This window comes from Rhinopithecus roxellana, chromosome 5, assembly GCF_007565055.1.
Source record: "Rhinopithecus roxellana isolate Shanxi Qingling chromosome 5, ASM756505v1, whole genome shotgun sequence".
NCBI lineage: Eukaryota > Metazoa > Chordata > Mammalia > Primates > Cercopithecidae > Rhinopithecus > Rhinopithecus roxellana.
Window position 1 is genome coordinate 152,061,830 of NC_044553.1, and position 20,529 is coordinate 152,082,358.

General features: G+C 41.3%; 1 protein-coding gene across 3 annotated transcripts in view; it reads left to right on the forward strand.

Annotated features, from left to right (window-relative positions):
• Positions 1–20,529, forward strand: part of UNC79 (unc-79 homolog, NALCN channel complex subunit) — a 366,916-nt gene that overhangs the window by 207,870 nt on the left and 138,517 nt on the right. The gene's annotated exons all lie outside the window — the stretch shown is intronic.

Below are 20,529 nucleotides of genomic sequence, written 5' to 3' on the forward strand. Positions count from 1 at the left end.
GGGAGGTTGGCTAGATCTGATCTCCTCCACTGTCATTATTTTCTCACTGTTATCATTTTTGCAAAGGCGGTTTCATAACCAAGTTTCCCAATTATGTCCTGTTAAAAGCAGAACAGATTCTTATTCAACTTATGCAAATAGTTCTAATGCTATGAAAAAAAGAATATTCAATAAGAGCTTCTGAATTCTGGAGGAATCAACTGGAGAGGAAAAGGATATATTTCATTTTTGTTGACAAAGGTATAAATCTGCCAAATTATTGTGAGTTATAGATAGCTTAGGAGAAAAGAGAAAGGGGTTCCTTGTATCTGAAAAACAGAACATTGATTGAAAAACTAGCAATGTTCTAAACAAAAAATGATACAAATTATAATCATTTATCATTCAGTCCTATGTAATTCAGTCTTGTTCTGCTTGATTGAGTTAGCAGTTAATGAACCCATTAGCTGCTCCGCTAGAGTTCTGGCAATCCTTACTCAGTCCAATGGTATGATCTCAATTATTTAAGCAACGTCACCAGAAGCCTGTACTCCAGAGTATCTGTCATAGTCCTTTCCACGGATCTCAGAGGCAATCTGTTTATGTTGAAAATAAGCGTTCTTGCTAGTAGCTGATTGCAAGAATTTTCAGAAAAACATCAGATAACAATTACTATCTGAAAATAGTCATAGTTAAAGATGGGCTGAAAGTTCACTGTGACACAGTTGACAAGGCAGTTTTGTTGTTTCTGTAGCATAAAACATTAAAATAATAACAAAATGATAACTGATAATGTTTTGTCATTGTTGTCTACCATCAGACAAAGAAGCATAAAGATGTATCATGCCAACAAGGGCATTGACAAATTTCTAGGAACTTTATATAATTCACGAAATATTTATATTCATAACTTTTACCTATACAAATGTAACCTAAGGACAGTTAAACATCTCTTTTTATTTGACAATACTTTCCATAGAATTCAACATATCAAATAAACCTAATTAGTTTAGCGTATCTTTTTATAGGTAAGAACAAATCCTTTGAGATTTTCAAGGGTCTCTCTGGGAAATTTCAGTCAGTTCAAGACCAGGATTTTATTTAGGATTTGGCTTTGGAAAGGCAAAATATCAAAAGTTATCAGAAATGTCAAAAGATTTGAATACTTGATTAACCAACATTACAGGTCACTGTGAAATAATTCTTAACTATTTAACCTATGATACCAAGAGATTTCAAAAGTAAGTACGGGGAGTAACACAATTGTAAGAAACAAAAAGAGAAACAAAACTTAGCTCTTTTAACATTTAGAAGACTTGGTTCTCTTAAATAATCTAGGTATTTTTTGATAAAGACAAAAAGCACAGGAAGGCCAGGAGTGGTGGCTTGTGTCTGTAATCCCAGCACTTTGGGAGACCAAGGTTGGAGGATCACTTTGAGCCCAAGAGTTTGAGATCAGCCTGGGCAACCTAGGGAGACCTTGTCTCTACAAAGAATTTTTAAAAAGTTAGCCTGGTATGTTGGCTCACACTTGTAGTCCTAGATACTTGGGAGGCTGAGATGAGAGGATCACTGGGAGGTTGAGGCTGCCGTGAGCCATGATCATGTACTTGCACTCATGTACTAGCCTGGATGACAGAGTGAGACCCTATCTCAAACAAACAAACAAACAAACAAACAAACAAAAAAACACCACAGGAAGTTATTCTGATATGACACAGAGTCTTTGTTTCTGTCTTAGTTTCTTCAGTTTGTTTGGGCTGCAATAGCAAAATACCATAGACTGGGTAGCTTATAAACAACAAATTTCTCACAGTTGTGGAGGCTGGAAAGCCCCAGATCAAGGCAGATTTAGTGTCTGGTGAGGGCCTACGTTCTGATTCATAGGTAGTGCTTTCTGGCAGTGTCCTTATGTGGTGAAGGGGCAAGCTCTCTGGGGTCCCTTTTACAAGGGCATTCATTCATAAGGGCTTTGTCCTCATGATCTAGTCACCTCCCAGTAGGCCCCACCTCCTAACGTCATCACATTGGTGATTAGGTTTCACCATACGAACTTTGCGGGGACACAAATATTCAGACTGGTAGTTTCCTAGGCAGGTTTTTCAAAAGGTAAAGAGAAACCTTTTACAACCTCTTATTAAGAACAGTAATAAGATCATCTAAAAAATATTGTTTTTTTAAGAGAGAGAAAACGAAACTCTAGTTTTGCATCAGTATACTGTTAATATTAAAGCTCATTTAAAAACCTTACATAAATCTATTCAATCTTAGCCTACATGACCACACAAGATAAAATTTTCTTTCTCTGTCTTCCCTGCACTTCCCTTTCAGGTTTTGATCCTTTCCTCTTCCTCATTCAGGAATAACGAGTAAACAACTCCTTTAGGAAAGAATTGCTCTTTTCCCCATAACAAAACCACATTCTACATTACTTGAATACTTTGCATACAGAGGTTTTTCCTTCATCCTGATTATATCCAGTAGTTCACTTTACATATGATTGATTATAATTTTCAACCCTTATTATCCTTTATTTTCCAGAGAAAACTATTAAGTAAACAACTGTGAATTGCCGGTTGTATATCAGCATTTTTTGGCATTTCAGCAAAGTTTGTGAATATATCATCTCACAATTTCTAGAGGCATATTCTTCTTCTTAGTACGATTCCCCAATGTGGCAAAAAGAACATCCTTTTTAACAAACCCAAATGTCTTTAGTATCTGTAAAAAATAAGAAGCTAAAAGCAGATAAACTTATGATCAGCTATTAATGTGTTAATATTTTATCCTACTTAGAAGTGATCTAGATTTTCAATAATATCTGCCATTTAATTTAACTTAGTATACTGTTAAGGTTTCAAGTTACCAAAAATATTTTGAAAACTACATCTAAGCAGAAACATTATAAAACATAATTACTGTTGATATAAACTTTGTCAGAATAATGATTCTATTTAATTAAAGTCAAATCTGTAAATTCTAAAGTCTTAAACATTGGTAAATATATTAGTTTATTTGAGTAGTAAGCCCAGGTAAGAGCAAAACATGTGCTCAGCATGGTACTCAATGCTGATAATTCTGAAAACACAGCTGTTTTTATTAAAACAACAATATTATACTTGTCTCATTTACAGATTTACTGAAATCACATACACTTGAAATCATTTGGGTTAGTTCCTGTATTTCTGAGAGTTTTAGGAATATTTTATTTGTATATGTTAAAATAAAAACTTTAGACAAATTATATTTAACAGAGATTAATTGAGCAAAGAACAACTCATAAATCAGGCAGTCTCTGAACCAGAATAGATTCAGAAAGGCTCCAGCATAGCCATGTGGTGGAAAAAAAAGACAGGAAAAGAAAAGCAAAGTACAGAAAATGGAAATGAGGTACAGAAACCGCCAGATCGGTTACATCCTGGTATTTGCCTTATTAACAGCTGGCTGCCTTTGATTGGCCAAAAGTCAGTGATTGGCACAAGAGTAGGTTACAATCTGTTTATACATGCAGTTAGGTTACAGTTCACTATGTATAAATAGAAATCGTTAGGCCAAACTTAGAATATGTAAGAAGACAGTGCTAGGCTAGACTTAATTTAACATGTAAGTGTATATGTTTTGCAACTGTCAATCTGAATTAGTCAAAAGGATCAGAAACCAGTTTTAAAGCATGTATTTAAGCAAAAAGCTGGGAATGGCCATTCAGCAAACCTGGACTTCAGAGAAATGGGGTCAGTGCTCTGCAGTTAAAAGTTAAGGCCTTGCTTATACAGGCAGAAAACAAAGAAATTTAGCAGGATTATAACGTTTTCTGCACAAGGGTGGTTTATAAATTGCAACAATTTAGCTAGTTACAGTTTGTTTTCATTTCCATACAGCTAGTTTTCATTGCCTTTCCAATTTAAAAAAGTATATTTAACATTTCATCCTAGACAATATGATAGTCATGAAGTCTCTGTAAGACAGGAAAGAGGAAGTTCCAGCCTGGCCAACACGATGAAACCTCATCTCTACTGAAAATACAAGAATTAGCTGGGCATGGTGGTGTGTGCCTGCATTCTCAGCTACTCGGGAGGCTGAGGCAGGAGAATTGCATGAACTCGGGAGGCGGAGGCTGCAGTGAGCCAAGATTCGGCTCTGCACTCCAGCCTGGGAGACAGAGCAAGACTCCGTCACACACACACACACACACACACACACACACACACACACACACACACACAAGGAAGGAGTCTTCCCTGGCTCAATTTAGTCATTTACTACATTTTACAAAATAATGTAAGTAAGAAAAAAGGCTAATCTGTAATCAGAGAAACAAGGTTACAGTTGCCTAGGTTGCAGCTGCCTGTTTACATGACTCAGGTCCCATAATCACATTCCCTTAAATATTTTAAAGTTCCAACAGCTTCGATTTTGAGTTACTTATTTCACAAAACCCATTTAGAATAGAGGTCTCTTAAGGAATTTTATAAAGTAATTTGGCAATATTCTCTGGAAGTAAGAAGATACCACATACACGTAATGTATATACATATGTTACAGACCACAGGCTCCTTGGCTCTCCATGTAAGGGAAATTAATATGGGGCCAAGAGGACTTCCTAGATAAGGCTTTATTTTTAGGATTTGTTCTCAAGTGCAAGGGAGACAGTGGAGGCACAAGAATCCTCCAGCTGGTTCCCCCCAGAAAGCTGGTAGGATTTATTTTTTTAAGGCGAAGCACGGGAATTGACATCAGCAGTAGAGTATAGAGGCTGGGTTGGGCAATGCATGTTAGGGGTAGGGTATGCAGGTCAGCAAAGCTGGTTGTGATGGTTGTCTTGAGTTATGGGTCACCTGCTAGTCTGGCCAGTGGCAACAAGGCTGTAAATCAGTTGTTCAGCATTCCTTCCCGAGGTGGAAGATTCAGCAACTTTAGTTTAATTTTGGATCTCCCAAGGCCAGTGTCTGGAATTGTTTAAGTAAAAGGCATGGTTAAACATATAAGAGCACAGAAGAACAATACAGAATGGTTGTTTTCTTTGTATGACTATTAATGGATATGCATTGGTGAGGTAGTGGTATGGGTTTTGAGATCAGTGGGAATGCATGAAAGAACGCTCTAGTGGGTGTGAGCTGAAGCCAAGCCACTTCCTTACTGTCTCATTCCCCTCTGAGAGATTTAACTCTCATTATTCTTAAGGAAAAAGGACTGAAGATCTCATCTTCTGAAGCTATACTGAACAGCTATGCTGAACAGGGTTGTTGTCCCTGTCTAACCTCAGAGGAACATAGAAATCTCTCACTGACTATTTTAGAGACCTATAGGGACTAGAATCCTCCTGGGATGGTATGGGTTGGAATCCTTGGGCCATCATTAGCTTGACTTAGAACTGTTGAAGTCTGGAAGGCATAAACTTTAACCATCTGTATGCCTGTTGAATATAACAAATAATTATTTAAAAAATCAAATAGCACCCAGTGATAATTAATAAAATGCCTAAGTCCAGTTTAACAATGCTTATGAGAAGAAATCAGATGCTATTTGGAATTTAAGTGAATAGGCTAGAGAATGAGTCTCCTGGTGTCTGAAATATACAGCAAACATACTTTTAATAAGAGACATTTCTATGGAAACAAAAGAAAAACAACTGTTAATGGTGGGCATAATCTACCCAGTTATTAGGCTCAAAGCATCTTTACAGAGGAGGAGGGTGGTGGCAATTTTTCATGTTTTTTGTTTGTATTATAAAGAATAAGCCTTAGTTTGCAGAGCCTTAGAAAAAAGGTAGTAGCAATTTCATTGAGTTTAAGTCAGAAAAGTGGAAGAAAATTTTTAAAATGTTAGTTTGCCGGCCGGGCACAGTGGCTCAAGCCTGTAATCCCAGCACTTTGGGAGGCCGAGACGGGCGGATCACGAGGTCAGGAATCGAGACCATCCTGGCTAACAAGGTGAAACCCCGTCTCTACTAAAAAATACAAAAAACTAGCCGGGCAAGGTGGCGGGCGCCTGTAGTCCCAGCTACTCAGGAGGCTGAGGCAGGAGAATGGCGTAAACCCGGGAGGCGGAGCTTGCAGTGAGCTGAGATCCGGCCACTGCACTCCAGCCTGGGTGACAGAGCTAGACTCCGTCTCAAAAAAAAAAAAAAAAAAAAAATGTTAGTTTGGAGACTTGCAGCTCAAAAAATAATATTAAAAAGCTCAAAAACAACAGACAAGACGAGAACCTACAACAGGTGTATTATATTCTTTTTCTCTCCAGTCTCTCATTTTTATCAAAGACAAATTATGATAGGACTGATGCATTTACAAAATAAATTTTAGTTTCATTATACTTGTTTTGATTATTTGCATGAAGTGCAGCAAGAGTAATTATTTGCCATTTATGCTTTTTTTTTTAATTGGCTTTGCTGGAACTTTGTTTCGTAAGGATTCTCAGATTAGACTTTTTAAAGCTATGAGCCTAGCTATGGATTTATCTGTGCCTGCAAACACTTGTATGAATTGGGTGAATTCCTCCCCTTTTGAGGTCCATAGATAACTTGGGGCTCCTGGACCTGTTAGAAAGTGAGATTCTTTACTTACCATAGGTCAGGAACCCTGTACGAGGCCTGCATAGACAGGATATGAGGGCAATTTTTCCAATGAACTTTTATTGGCTTTATACCTCAGTTTTTAGAAAAGTGGTATGAAAGCATGTAATTCTTATCAAAGCCTTGATAAAATAACCAGTTTCCCCAGTTGTGTCCTGTTACAAAAGAAAACAGATTCTTATTGCATGTATGCAAACAACTATATTGCCATAAGTTAAGAATACTCACATATAGTTCCCAAATTCTGCAGAAATCAGGTAGAGAGAAAGAAACATGCTCAAATTTTTGCTTATAGGTTATAGTTTATTCAATTGTTTGAAGTTGTAAATAGTTTAAAAGGGAAAAAAGTTTTCTTGACTCTGAAAAACAAAACAAAAAGTGTCAGCAGCATTTCAGGAAGAAAGGTCATAAAAAGATTATTTCAATCTCCTATTCATTTAGTCCATGAAATTAACTCCTGTTCTGCTTGATATTTATGGACACATTAGCTCTCCAAGAGGGTCTTACAACTGTGTTTTTCCCTCCATTCTAATGACTCAATCACCAAAGTTGTCAGAGACCTGCATTCAAGAGTATCTGTGAGAGTCCTGTAGCTGATTATAAATCTTCTTTTGGAATAGATCAAAACAAGACGATTGTCTGTGGATGACAAGAGTCTTAGGACAGCCACAGTTAAAGATGCAATCAACAGGGAAATCTGGTCATTTCTGTGGCACATAATAATTTAACATAACAATCTTAATTGTTATTGATACCAGATACTTAGGCATATCAGAATCATAGGAATCTTATATAACTTTGGAATACATATTAATCACACATTTATATGAATATAATCTAAAAAAAGCTAAACACCATTTTAAATGTGATAGTGTTTCCTGTATGGTTTTAATATACCAAATAAGCTGCATATGTCTCTTTTGGACTTCAGAGGGCCTACTATACAAAACGGTTAATTAGGTCAAAAAAGCAGTTTGTGGTGCCTCTTCTGTTTCTCTCGAGTTCCAGGCTGTTAGAAACTACCTTAAGTCCTCTCATGCAGGGCAGTGAGGGCATGTGTGCCAGAGGACAGAGTAAATGGAGAAACAATTCAATCGACTGAGAAAAAACAAAACAAAACCCAAAAACCCTTTTTTGAGAAAAACAAGATCCAAGAAGAGAAAAAAGCGTAACGGCCTTCTAAATGTATATATAGCTTGGATACCCCCTTTTAATTAATCTTGTTTACCATAGAGCTCGTAAAAAAAACCTCTTTTAAATCTTTAATTGCCAGACCATTGCCTGGCTGTTAAAGACAAACAGCCAGCACCTCTGGCATTTAAGCCTTTTATTCTCTGAAAGGGATTTTCCCAAGTGCAACTGTTATTAGAAAAAGGGCTCTTGATCCAGACCCCAAGAGACGGTTCTTGGGTCTCGCACAGGAAGGAATTCAAGGCGAGTAGCAGAGTGCAGTGAGAAGAGAGAGTTTATTGAAAGCTACTCCACTACAGAGAAGGGCACCTTAAGTTTTTCTCATATAGGGGTCCTCTCTATATAAAAGCTAAGCTAAGCCATGTCTATGTAAGGGTGAGCAGAGAGCATGACAAAATTTATATTCTATTGATTTAAAGAAAACTATCCTTGACATTTTAGTGTGTGAATACATCAAACCATAACTATAACAATCTTGAAGGCATATTTTGTTATGGGTATTGGGAATCTGGACTTTCTGCTGTTGTGAGAGTGCGTCTTTGCTGGTATCTTAGGCTGTTTCCTCAACTGTCAATATCTTATGACTGTGGGTAGTGACCAGCAAGGAGTATGCCCAGTTAATCTGAAGATGGAGCTGAACTTAAAATGGGGTTACTCTGGCTCTCCTAGGTTCCTGCTTCCCTAACAAATCCAATAAGCCTTAATTAAGGTTATGATTTAACCATGGCTGCACAAAGTGTCTACAAAGAGATTACGAGCAGTTTTTACAAGATGTAGAATCACCTCCAAGATAGCTCAGAGAAAGGAAAATTCAAGACAGAAAATCACAAGCTGCCTGACATGAACCTGAAAATTTCCGCCCTCTGAATGGCAGAGATGGAGAGAGAGTACCCCTATATGGTCACAAAGACAATGGAGGGAAAAAGAATAAATAAATGGCAAAGGTCACATAAATATCAAACCAGAAAGGACTCATTCCCTAAGCTGGGAATTGAACCCATGTCACCGTCATAAAAGGGCAAAGCCTTAGCCACAGAGCTACAGTATGGTGCAGTTGCTAGTGCTCTTCCCAGAAGTAATCTAGAGCAGACAGTTTAAAGTTTGCAAAGGATTTTAACTGCTTAAGAGAATCCTTAAGGCTAGCCATGACATTATCATGTGTCCTTTCAGACTGGCTGCCTTACGTGAACTTGAAAATTTCCACCCTCTGGATGGCAGAGACTGAGAGAGAATACCCCCACATGGTCAGAAAGTCAAGCTCTCAAGGACATAAAACAAGACAAGAGGGAAACCTCATTTGATTTTTGTTTCAGGGACCCATAGCAAAGTTTGTAACTGACTAGTCTGCTCGGCTGGCTCAAACGGCAGACTTGTAGGGGTCCTATGCCCACATTCTATTCTGTGGCAACCCCTCCATGACAGAACAACGCAGAATGACAAATTCATACCACAAAGTACAGCAGATTCACTACAACCTAAGACTAGTCTCACACATCTTTTTTCTCATTAATCAAAACCTTGCAGAGGAGAGGAACAGGGATTTTTTTTTTTTTTTTACCATTTACTTAACTGGTTTGCACAGAGAGCGAGAGGATGGGACCCTGGCTGTAAGAAATCCTTAGCGTTTTGCCTGCATGCCAGGGTTTTGGTTTCCCTCTCTCTGCAGCTTCTATAAGAGCAGAGCAGCTTTTGATGACCTTGTTCGCTGGGCCATAACTGTGGAGGCCAAGCTGTGTTATAAAAGAAAATCTTCCTTTTCTGTTTCATGGAACCATAGACAGAAGCCTCTCATTTTTGCAAGATGCCACCCAGTGGGCTGCATGGGGGAATAAGATGTCAAATTAAACACATAAAAAGGAAAAATGGATCAGGATGTGAGTGATACAAACTCTGGACCCATGTGCTGCCACTTCTCTCTTCTCAAAGACAGCACTGATAAAAGAAAAACTTCAGCTGAATTAAATTTAAAAGAGTTTAATTGAGCAATGAACAATTTGCGAATCAGGCAGCCCCCAGAATCACAGTGGATTCACAGAGACTGTAGCACAGCTACGTGTGCTGTGCTGGAGTATAAAGATTTATAAACAAAAACAGGGAAGTGACCTACCGAAATCGGCAGTGAGGTACAGAAACAGCTGGGTTGGGTACAGATTGGCGCTTGCCTTATTTGAACACAGTTTGAGCACTTAGCAGTCTATATGAGTGGTTCAGGTATGGCCTCTGGGATTGGCCAAGACTCAGTTATTGTTATAGACACATACTACTAAATTAGGTTTTTAATTTTGTCTGACTACTAACCTAGTGTAGGAAATTTTTGTGCGTGTCCATGTGAAGAGATCACCAAACAGGCTTTGTGTGAGCAATAAAGCTTTTTAATCACCTGGGTACAGGCAGGCTGAGGCTGAAAAGAGAGTCAGTAAAGGGAGATGGGGGGGGGGCTGTTTTATAGGATTTGAGTAGGTAGTGGAAAATTACAGTCAAAGGGGGTTGTTCTCTGGCTGGCAGGGGTGGGGGTCACAAGGTGCTCAGTGGGGAGCCTTTGAGCCAGGATGAGCCAGGAGAAGGAATTTCACAAGGTAATGTCATCAGTTAAGGCAGTGACTGGCCATTTTCACTTCTTTTGTGATTCTTCACTTACTTCGGGCCATCTGGATGTATCTGTGCAGTTCACAGGGGATACGATGGCTTAGCTTGGGCTCAGAGGCCTGACATTCCTATCTTCTTATATTAATTAGAAAAATAACATAAAATAGTGTTGAAGTGTTGGGGCAGCGAAACTTTTTTGCGAGGTGGCATGGAGAGATAATGGGCGATGTTTCTCAGGGCTTCTTCAAGTGGGACTAGGGGCAGTGTGGGAACCTGGAGTGGGAAAGGTCAAGTTGAAGGAGGATTTTGTGGTAAGGGGTGATATTGTGAGGTTGTCAGAAGGAGCATTTGTCGTATAGAATGATTGGTGATGGCCTGGATATGGTTTTGGATGAATTGAGAAACTAAACGGAAGATATAAGGTCCGAATAAAATAAAGAGAAAAATAGATATTAAAGGGTTAAGAATTGGGAGGACCCAGGACATCCAATTAGAGAGTGCCCAAGGGGGTTCAGCATAATTACTTGCTTGGTTGGCGAGTTTTGGGGCTCTATCCTTGAGTTTTTTTATGTTGTTATACACCAGGCCAGATTGATTTAGGAAAAAACAACACTTTATTTAAAAATATACAGAGTCCTCCTTTTTCAGCAGTAAGTTAAGGCTTCGGCGGTTTTGGAGGACAACTGCAGCTAAAGAGTCAACTTGGGCCTGGAGGAACTGATAAAGTTTGTGGTATGTCTGTGATGCTAGCAGAGAAGTCATTAGAGAGGCTACGGAAGGTCGTGACAGAGGTTGAAATGCCTGCTATTCCAGCACCGAGAGCAATAGTGGAAGCAGAAGATCCTAACCCAAAAAACAAGGGAATTAGTGGAATAACTCTTTTTTGTCATATTGGTGTCATGAGGGGAACAGGGAGCTCTTTGGTCCCATTTGCAAATTGAATTTTGGGAGTAAGGAAAACTAGTGTGCATGTGCCTGTCCAATTAGCAGGTAGAGGATCCACAGAGGAAGAAGAGACCTTGTGCGAGGCAAAGCTGGAGATGCAAAGTAAAAAGATGAGAAGGAGAGCTGAAAGGGGTGTCTTGTACCTGGACTCCTAGGGATCCAGCTAGTGTGGCAGCCGTCAGAGGTTGTAATGGGGACCGATGGGGTAACTGCATAGAGGGGAAGGTTCGATTTTCATGGTATATGAGAAAACATTGAGTATCTATGAGCAACCTTTCACTGTTATTTTTGGGGCTGGGTATAAGCAAACAAGAAGAGGGCCTGGGAGGAGAGTCTGACGAGCAAGGGGAAGGTAGCCAAGGATGGAGTGAAATACAGGGTAAGTGTCTTCCTAGGCAATAATTGCTGCTAATGTTTTTAAGTTTGCCTGTATTGATACAGTGCTTATCTATAATACGGACCTGGAAGGCTCCAATTGTTTCAGTGATGTGTGTAGCTGGACTTTGGAGATAAAGAGTGAAGAAACATCGAGAAGGTGAAAGGTTACCCAGGGGAATTCCAGTGGGTCTTTGCTGAGAGATACATAAAGAAGCGGCCACAGGAATAGTAGTTTGTGTTGTGAGGGGTCCAAATATGGGGGGAGTAGAGTTGATAGAAGGAGAAAGGTGTTTTAAGTAAGTGTGCAGGAGGGCGGCAGCTTGCTGATGTGAAATGTCTGGGGAGGTCTTGCTGGACCTGTCTAGAAAGTAAAGAAGGGAAAAGGTGAGGGCTGTTAAAGGAAGTTTGGAGATGTAGGGAGATAGGAGATGTTGACCAGTCTGTATGTAAGGCGGGGACAGCTGTGTAGGCACAGGAAGAAAGGGAAATGCAAAGCTAGCAATTGTTCGCTAAGGAGGGATTAGAAACGGCTAGGAGAGAGTAAGATTGATAGTATGGTGGAGATAGCTGGGGAGAGGTAGAGGGTGGCCTAAGGATGGGAATGAGAATAAGAGTGAGTATAAAAGTAAAGAATAGAACTTTATCAGGGTGGAAGTATTGGAGGGTGTCCTGCCAGCAAAGATCATCTATCCACTCTAAAAGGGAGTTAAGAGTGGCAGTTTGGGGATAGCACCAGGAGATATCAGCTGTGATGGCTTAGAGAAACAGTGTAAACCAGCAGTGTAAACAAGAGTTTAGAATAGTGAGAATGGTGAATAGGAGTATGACTAGACAGAAGATAGTAGGGATGACTAGTTTTTGGGGCACAGCCCAAGTAGTAGGGGTGACTGCATAAAGCCCTGTTGCAAAAAGTAGGGTAAGGATGAACAGACCTAATAGAATAAAGAGACGTATTAGGCTCATGAGGGTTATTACTGTTCTTCAGAAATGCGAGTGAGTTTAAGAGAAGTAGGGGAGAGTACTTGCGACTTCCAGGAGGAGGAGGAGGGATTAGGCTGGCTGTCCGACGGATACAGCTTTATTCTGGAATGGTGAACCCAGTGAGGAGGATCCTGCAGGTGGATGGCAGTTGGGGTACTATAGATGACTAAGTAGGGTCTGGTCCATTGAGGTTGTAGAGTTTGAGCGGTCAGGTTTTTAACAAGAACTGATCATCCGGCTAGGTGTCTTCATATGGCTGGGAATCTGGAGTAGGCAAGAGAAGATTAGCAGCCTGGCAAATTTCTTGTCTAGCTTGCTGAAGGACTGGAAGATAGTCACCTAGAGGACTGGTGTCTGGGACAAGGTTGGGGCCAAGCAAGAAACTGTGTCCATATAAAAGTTCAAATCGACTGTACCCTGTAGCATCTCAAGGAAACGCTCTAATTCTGAGAAGGGCAAGAGGTAAAAGTACTGTCAAGTCCTTTTTAAGTTGGAGGCTGAACTTGGTGAGGTGCGTTTTTAAAAGACCATTAGTCCATTCTACCTTTCCTGAAGATTGGGGATGGTAAGGGATATGAAGGTTGCACTGAATACCAAGAGCCTGAGAAACTGCTTGGGTGATTTGACTAGTAAAGGCTGGTCTATTATCGGACTGTATAGAGGTGGGAAGGCCAAACTGAGGAATTATGTCTGACAGAAGGGAAGAAATGACTGTGGTGGCCTTCTCAGACCCAGTGGGAAAGGCTTCTACCCATCCAGTGAAAGTGTCTACCCAGACCAAGAGGTATTTTAGTTTCCTGACTTGGGGCGTGTGAGTAAAGTCAATTTGCCAGTCCTGGGCAGGGGCAAATCCCCGAGCTTGATGTGTAGGGAAGGGAGGGGGCCTGAACAATCCCTGAGGGTAGTAGAAGAGCAGATGGAAGACTGAGAAGTGATTTCCTTCAGTATAGATTTCCATGATGGAAAGGGAATGAGATGTTCTAAGAGACAGGCTAGCGGCTTGTAACCTACATGTAAGAGGTTATGAAATGGCGACAGAATAGAATGGGCCAGTGAGGCTGGAAGGAGATATTTTCCTTGGTCTAAGAACAATTTGCCTTCTGTGGGAAGAGATTTATAGGTGGAAGTTTCAGTGGGAGAGTAGGTGGGAGTGACCTATGAGAAGAAGAAAAACTGCCGTGAGGGATAGAAGTTGGAACGCTAGCTGCTTTTTTAACTACCTTATCAGCATAAGTGTTGCCCAGAGCAGTGGGATCTGATGCCTTTTGATGGCCCCTGTAGTGAATGACTCCAGCTTCCTTTGGAAGTAAAGTGGCCTTGAGAAGAGTTTTTATTAAAGAGGCATTAATGATGGAGGACACTTGCGTAGTGAGGAAACCTCTTTCTGCCCATATAACAGCATTGTGGTTCAGGATATGGAAGGCATATTTAGAGTTAGTATAAATATTGATGCATAGTCCCTTTGCAAGAGTGAGGGCCTGAGTTAAGGCAATGAGTTTGGCTTGCTGAGAGGTAGTTCAGGGGGGCAGAGTGGTAGCCTCAATGACGGATGTGGAAGATACTAGAGCATAGCCTGCCTTTACTGGTGAGTGGTGATTAGGCCTGGTGGAACTGCCATCAATAAACCAAGTGTGATCAGGGTGAGGAACAGGAAAAAAGTAAATATGGGGAAATGGAGTGAATGTCAGGTGGATCAGAGAGATAGTCATGGGGCTCAGGTGTGGTATCTGGAATAATGTGGGAGGCCGGATTGAAGTCCAGGCCAGGAACAGTGGTAATTGTGGGAGACTCAACAAAGAGTGAGTATAGCTGAAGGAGCTGGGGAGCAGAAAGTATATGCATCAGGTGTGAGGAATAAAATAGATTTTGGAAGTTATGAGAACTGTAGAGAGTGAGTTGAGCATAGTTGGTGATTTTGAGGGCCTCTAAAAGTATTAGGGCAGCAGCTGCCGCTGCATGGACACATGATGGCCAGCCTAAAATAGTAAGGTCAAGTTGTTTGGACAAAAAAGCTACAGGGTGCGGTCCCAGTCCTTGTGTAAGAATTCCGACTGCACAGCCCTGCACTTCAGCTGTGTGTAGTGAAAGGGTTGGGATGAGTCAGGGAGAGCTAGTGTGGGATCATTCTCTAAAGCTGTCTTCAAGGAACAGAAAGAAGAGTGGGGAAAGGATTTAGGATCTATGGGGTCAGCTAGATTTCCTTTTGTGAGTTTATATAATGGTTTAGTTAGAATGGCAAAACCAGGTATCCAAAAGCGAAAGTATCCAACCATGCCTAGGAAGGAAAGGAGTTGTTGTTTTGTAGAAGGTGTTGGGGTTTGAGAGATCAGTCGGACATGATTGGCAGGGAGAGCACGTGTGTTTTTATGAAGAATTATGCTGAGATAGGTAACGGATGGAGAAGAAATTTGAGCTTTGGAGGTGGATACCCGATATCCTTTGGAGAATAAATGTTGAAGGAGCAGGAGGACAGGGGATTGATCTCCCAAGGGAGGTCCCTCGATCTGAGTCATGGCACCAAATTTCATCTGTGTCTGTGTGAAGAGACCACCAAACAGGCTTTGTGTGAGCAATAAACCTTTTTAATCACCAGGGTGCAGGTGGGCTGAGTCTGAAAAGAGAGTCAGTGAAGGGAGATAGGGGTGGGGCCATTTTATAAGATTTGGGTAGGTAGTGGAAAATTACAGTCAAAGGGGGTTGTTCTCTGGCTGGCAGGGGTGGGAGTCACAAGGTGCTCAGTGGGGGAGCTTTTGAGCCAGGATGAGCCAGGAGAAGGAATTTCATAAGGTAATGTCATCAGTTAAGGCAGGAACTGGCCATTTTCACTTCTTTTGTGATTCTTCAGTTACTTCAGGCCATCTGGATGTATACATGCAGGTCGCAGCGGATACAATGGCTTAGTTTAGACTCAGAGGCCTGACAGAAATGTGCTCCCCCAAATTATAAGAGGCACACCTACTGGTCCAAACCCAAAGAAAGGACTAAGAGACCAGAGGTACAGCAAAAGTGAAACTTGACTGTCGGTCTTGCAAGATTGGGTGTCTGTTGAGCAGGCACATCTGGTACAGTTACAGCAAGCAATTTATCCCCTCGTGCGCAAGTCCTTCCCCTGGTTCCTCTAGGCTGAGCACTGTGGGATTACAATCTTCCTGGACGTGGTCACCTAAGTTTCTTTTCTTGGTTTTTATTGGTTGTTGGGTTGGGGCTTTAGGTATTTTCTTTAGGGTCTTCTCACTGTATTTTGTTGCAGCCCTTAATGCATTGTAATCGTAGTCAGCTCTGGGACTTTTCAAGTATTTGACCTATGACCTAGGGGGTTAAGCAAGCTGTTAGGTATAGATAAGGTGAGCTATTTTTGCAAGCTAGTGAACTTCCATTCTAAGCTAAATCCTCTGGTTCGGGTGAGGATAACTAAAGGGTCCGAACAAGCAGGCAGTGGCTATTAATGCAAGGTCCTAGGGTATCCTGTTCTTCCATAGCTTACAGGTCCAAGTGTATTCAAGGTATTTTGTCTTGGAAATGGACCACCATATACGTTGTTTTCTACAGCTAGGTTATATCCACAAGGACTCAAATATAGAAGTATGGACTTCTTCTCAGGCCGTATTTAGTTTGCTTTAACAGCACGCAGAGTCAGTAGCTTCACACTGAAACAGACAGACGGCAGGCAAGTCCACAGGCTTCCCTTCCTCAAAAGGTGTGGCAAAGGGAGGGAAAATACTTAGAAGACTTAAAGAAGATTACCGAGTTCAAATTCAGGGCACTAAACAGAGTTTTCTAAACTGATCAGCCATTTCAATCCATCCTGCATGGGTGACTATTCAGGCTGAGCCAATCCACCATTTCAACATGCCCTGTGTGGGTATCTATTCAGTTGGAGTTGATGAAGTTAGTGAAAACCAAAAGAAGGGAAGGAGGAAGGAAGAAGAAGGAAAAATAAAAACACAACAAATAGGGGACAGGAGAGGAGGGAAAGCATAGTTTAGAGGGGTGGCAAGGAGTCTTGGGGAGGCTGGAGGAAAACTCTCAGTTGCAGCAATACTGAACCAAAGATTCAGACAGCTGCCCATCAGCTGCAGAGGTGTCCGGCCATCATGCTGGCTCACAAGCCTCCTGCTTGGGAGGGAAAAATGTTCTCCATGTCCTGTGGACGTGCAGCGGTTGCCAGAGAATCTCTTATAAACCAGACTCTTTGGCTTCCCATGTAATGGAAATTAACATGGGGCCAAGCGGATTTCCTAGACAAGGATTTTATTTCAGGGCTTGTGCTCAAGAGCAAGGGAGACAGTGGAAGTACAAGAATCCTCCCACTGGTTTTCCAAAAAGCATTGGTAGGGATTGTTTTATTAGGCAAAGAGCAGGAATTGACATCAGGGGTAAGGTGTGCAGGCTGGGCTGGGCAGAGCTTGTTAAGGGGTAAGGTATGCAGGTCAGCATAGCCGGTCGTGATGGTTACCTTGAGTAACAGGCTACCTGGTGGTCTGGCCAGCGGCAACAATGCTGTAAATCAATTGTTCAGCATTCCTTCCCGAGTAGGGACACTCCACAGCCTTGGTTCGATTTTGGATCTCCTTAAGCCAGTTTCTGGAATTTTTTTTTTTTTTTTTGAGACGGAATCTTGCTCTGTCGCCAGGCTGGAGTGCAGTGGCATGATCTCGGCTCACTGCAACCTCCGCTTCCCGGGTTCAAGCGATTCTCCTGCCTCAGCCTCCTGAGTAGTTGCGACTACAGGCACGTGCCACCACACCCAGTAGAGGCGGGGTTTCACCATGTTGGCAAGGATGGTCTTGATCTCCTGACCTCATGATCCACCCACCTTGGCCTCCCAAAGTGCTGAGATTACAGGCTTGAGCCACTGCCCCTGGCCTGGAATTCTTTAAGTAAAAGGCATGGTTAAACATGAAAGCCCAGAAAAATAATATAGTGTTAAATCAAGTTTAGCCTAAAACTGCCTCCTTACATCCTTTAAGTTTGGCCTAAAAGTTTCTCTGTACATTGCGATCTATAACAAGTGGAGGTATGAATGGACCATAGCCTACACCGTGCCAATCACCGAGTTTTGGCCAATCAAATGTAGCCAACTATTCGAACCATGTTCACAAAATGCAAATGCCAACCTATACCCAATCCAGCTGTTTCTGTACCCTTCCTTCCTTCCTTTTTTTTTTTTGAGATGGAGTTTCACTCTTGTTGCCCAGGCTGGAGTGAAGTGGTGCAGTCTTGGCTCACTGCAACCTTCACCTCCCAGGTTCAAGCGATTCTCCTGCCTCAGCCTCCCGAGAAGCTGGGATTCAGGTGCCCACCACCACACCTGGTCAATTTTTTTGTATTTTTAGTAGAAATGAAGTTTTCCCATGTTGATATCAAACACCTGACCTCAGGTGATCCACCCACCTTGGCCTTACAGAGTGCTGGGATTACAGGCATGAGCCACCGTGCCCGGCCTCACTTCTCTTTTCTATCCATCCCTTTCCTTTGTCTGTCCATAAATCTTCTTCTACTACGTGGCTGTGCTGGAGTCTCTGAGCCTACTCTGACTCGGAAGGCTGCCCAAATTGTGAATCGTTTATTGTTTGATTAAACTCCTTTACATTTAATTCAGCTGGAGTTTTCTTTTATCAATATAATGGCTTTTAATCAATATAATGGTTTTCTTTTATCAATATAATGGTTCCTTTGTGAACCCTGAATATCTGAGACAGTCTCAGTTAGTTTAGAAAGTTTATTTTGCCAAGGTTGAGGATGTTTTCCTGTGACACAGCCTCGGGAAAGACATGTGCCCAAGGTGCTCGGGTTGTATACATTTTAGGGAGACATGAGACATCAATCAATATATGTAAGAAGTACATTGGTTCTATCCAGAAAGGCAGGGACAACTCAAAGCAGGGAGGGAGCTTCCAGGTCACAGGTAGGTGAGAGACAAATGGTTGCATTCTTTTGAGTTTCTGATAAGCCTTTCCAAAGGAGGCAGTCAGATATGCATCTGTCTCTGTGTGTGGCAGAGGGGTGACTTTGAATAGAGTGGGAGGCAGGTTTGCCCTGAGCAGTTCCCAGCTTGACATTTCCCTTTAGCTTAGTAATTTTGGGGCCCAAGGTTTTCCTTTCACACTTTGTATAACTATTAATTGGTCTTAATATGACTATGAATTGCGCCCCAAAAAGTGCTGGGATTATAGGCGTGAGCCACCGCGCCCCACGATGCAGACTTTTAAAGTAACTGCTCCAAGAGAATTTCCAGGGACCTATTTGCCTATTGCCAGGTTTTGGTCTAGGACAAGCAGGAAATTCTCCTGGCAGTGTTGAGCTTTAACATGTAGGTGCTTAAGGGAGGATGGGGGAATGGATGATTATTTGTCTGGAGAGTCTGCAGTGTTTACATGTCCAGGCTGAGGCCCAGGACAATTACAATTTAAGTTTTGCTTCTTAAGTGCAGGACAGTCCCTTTTCCAGTGTCCTGGCATTTTATAGTATCTGCAAGCATCTTTTGAAGGGGAGGTTTTGGGATTGGTAAGAAGGATTGGGGGGGGGGGGGGTTGGCTTTAGGTTATTCCCAAGGCCACATTTATGTTTTTGTAAAGACTCAGTAAAGCCAGGACATTTATTTATTTTTTAAAAACATTTATTTATTTATTTAATATGGGGTCTCGCTCTGTGGCCTAGGCTGGAGTACAATAGCACAACCATAGCTCACTGCAGCCTCAAACTTCTGGCTCAGTCGATCCTCCCGCCTCAGCCTCCCGAGTAGATGGAACTACAGGTGCATACCACCATGCCCAATAATTTAAAAAAAATTTGTTTAGAGACAGGGTCTTACTATGCTGCTCAGGCTGGTCTTGAACTCCTGGCCTCAGGAGATCCTTTTGCCTCAGCCTAGAACAGTTATTTTTAATTCTTCAAAGAACTGGGTGGTGGCCTCAGCAGTAGCATTAAGGGATTGGCCTGCCCATCCAACTGCACTATTTTGAAATTGCCCCTTTATGTCAGAGAGAAGATTTCCAACTGATGTGGAAACCAAAAGATTCCTGCGTTCCAGGGCTTCTGAATTTAGAGTTGTGTGCCTTTGGAATGTTTTTATAAATCTTTTAACAGAGCCTTTAGGATAAATTCCTGCCCTCTGAGCACATCATTCCACTTCAGCCCATTGACCTGTAGAGGGAAGTGTTCCATAATATCTCCTATGAGACTGAACTATCAGCCTCCCACTGGGCCATGTGCAGGAGGAAGGTGGTGAAGGGGAGTTTATAGTGGGTGTAGATTTAAATTGTTGTTGTAAATCTGATTTCTGTTGTTTAATTTCATTAAGGAAGCCTTTTAGGCTAGCTGTGATACTTTTTGTGCCCTTCTTTCAATTTCATCCTCCCCTGTAGGTAATTAGGACGTTTGTTTAGGGTAAGTGCGCTCTAAAAATCCTTTTAAATATGAAAGCTTTTCTAACCCAAAAGATTTGCCATCTGACCATTGACAATTTAGGGTTTCCAAAAGCAGGGTTGTTCCAAAATACGATTCAAAACCAATAAGCCTTTATATGGCTTGACCATAAACTACGTAGCCAAAAAAAACTTCAGTAATGATATATTTCAGAATCTTAATGTTATTAATGCTGATTCTTTTCTCTCTGTACCTGTAACTAACAACAACACAACAGAAATTCCAGAAATATAGTCACTTCCTAAAAATATTTAGTCAATTGTCTAGGATTTTGGTCAATACGGCACCAAATAGATATTGGAACTTTAAAATAGAATTGATTGATTTTTCAGAATAATCTGGAATTCTAGATGTAATAAACATTTAAAATAGGATTCATTTAAATTAAGGTAATTTCTCACACATCTTGTGTTATTTGGTAAAGACTCAGGACCAGTTTAACCTTTGTTACACTGATATTTAGAATATAC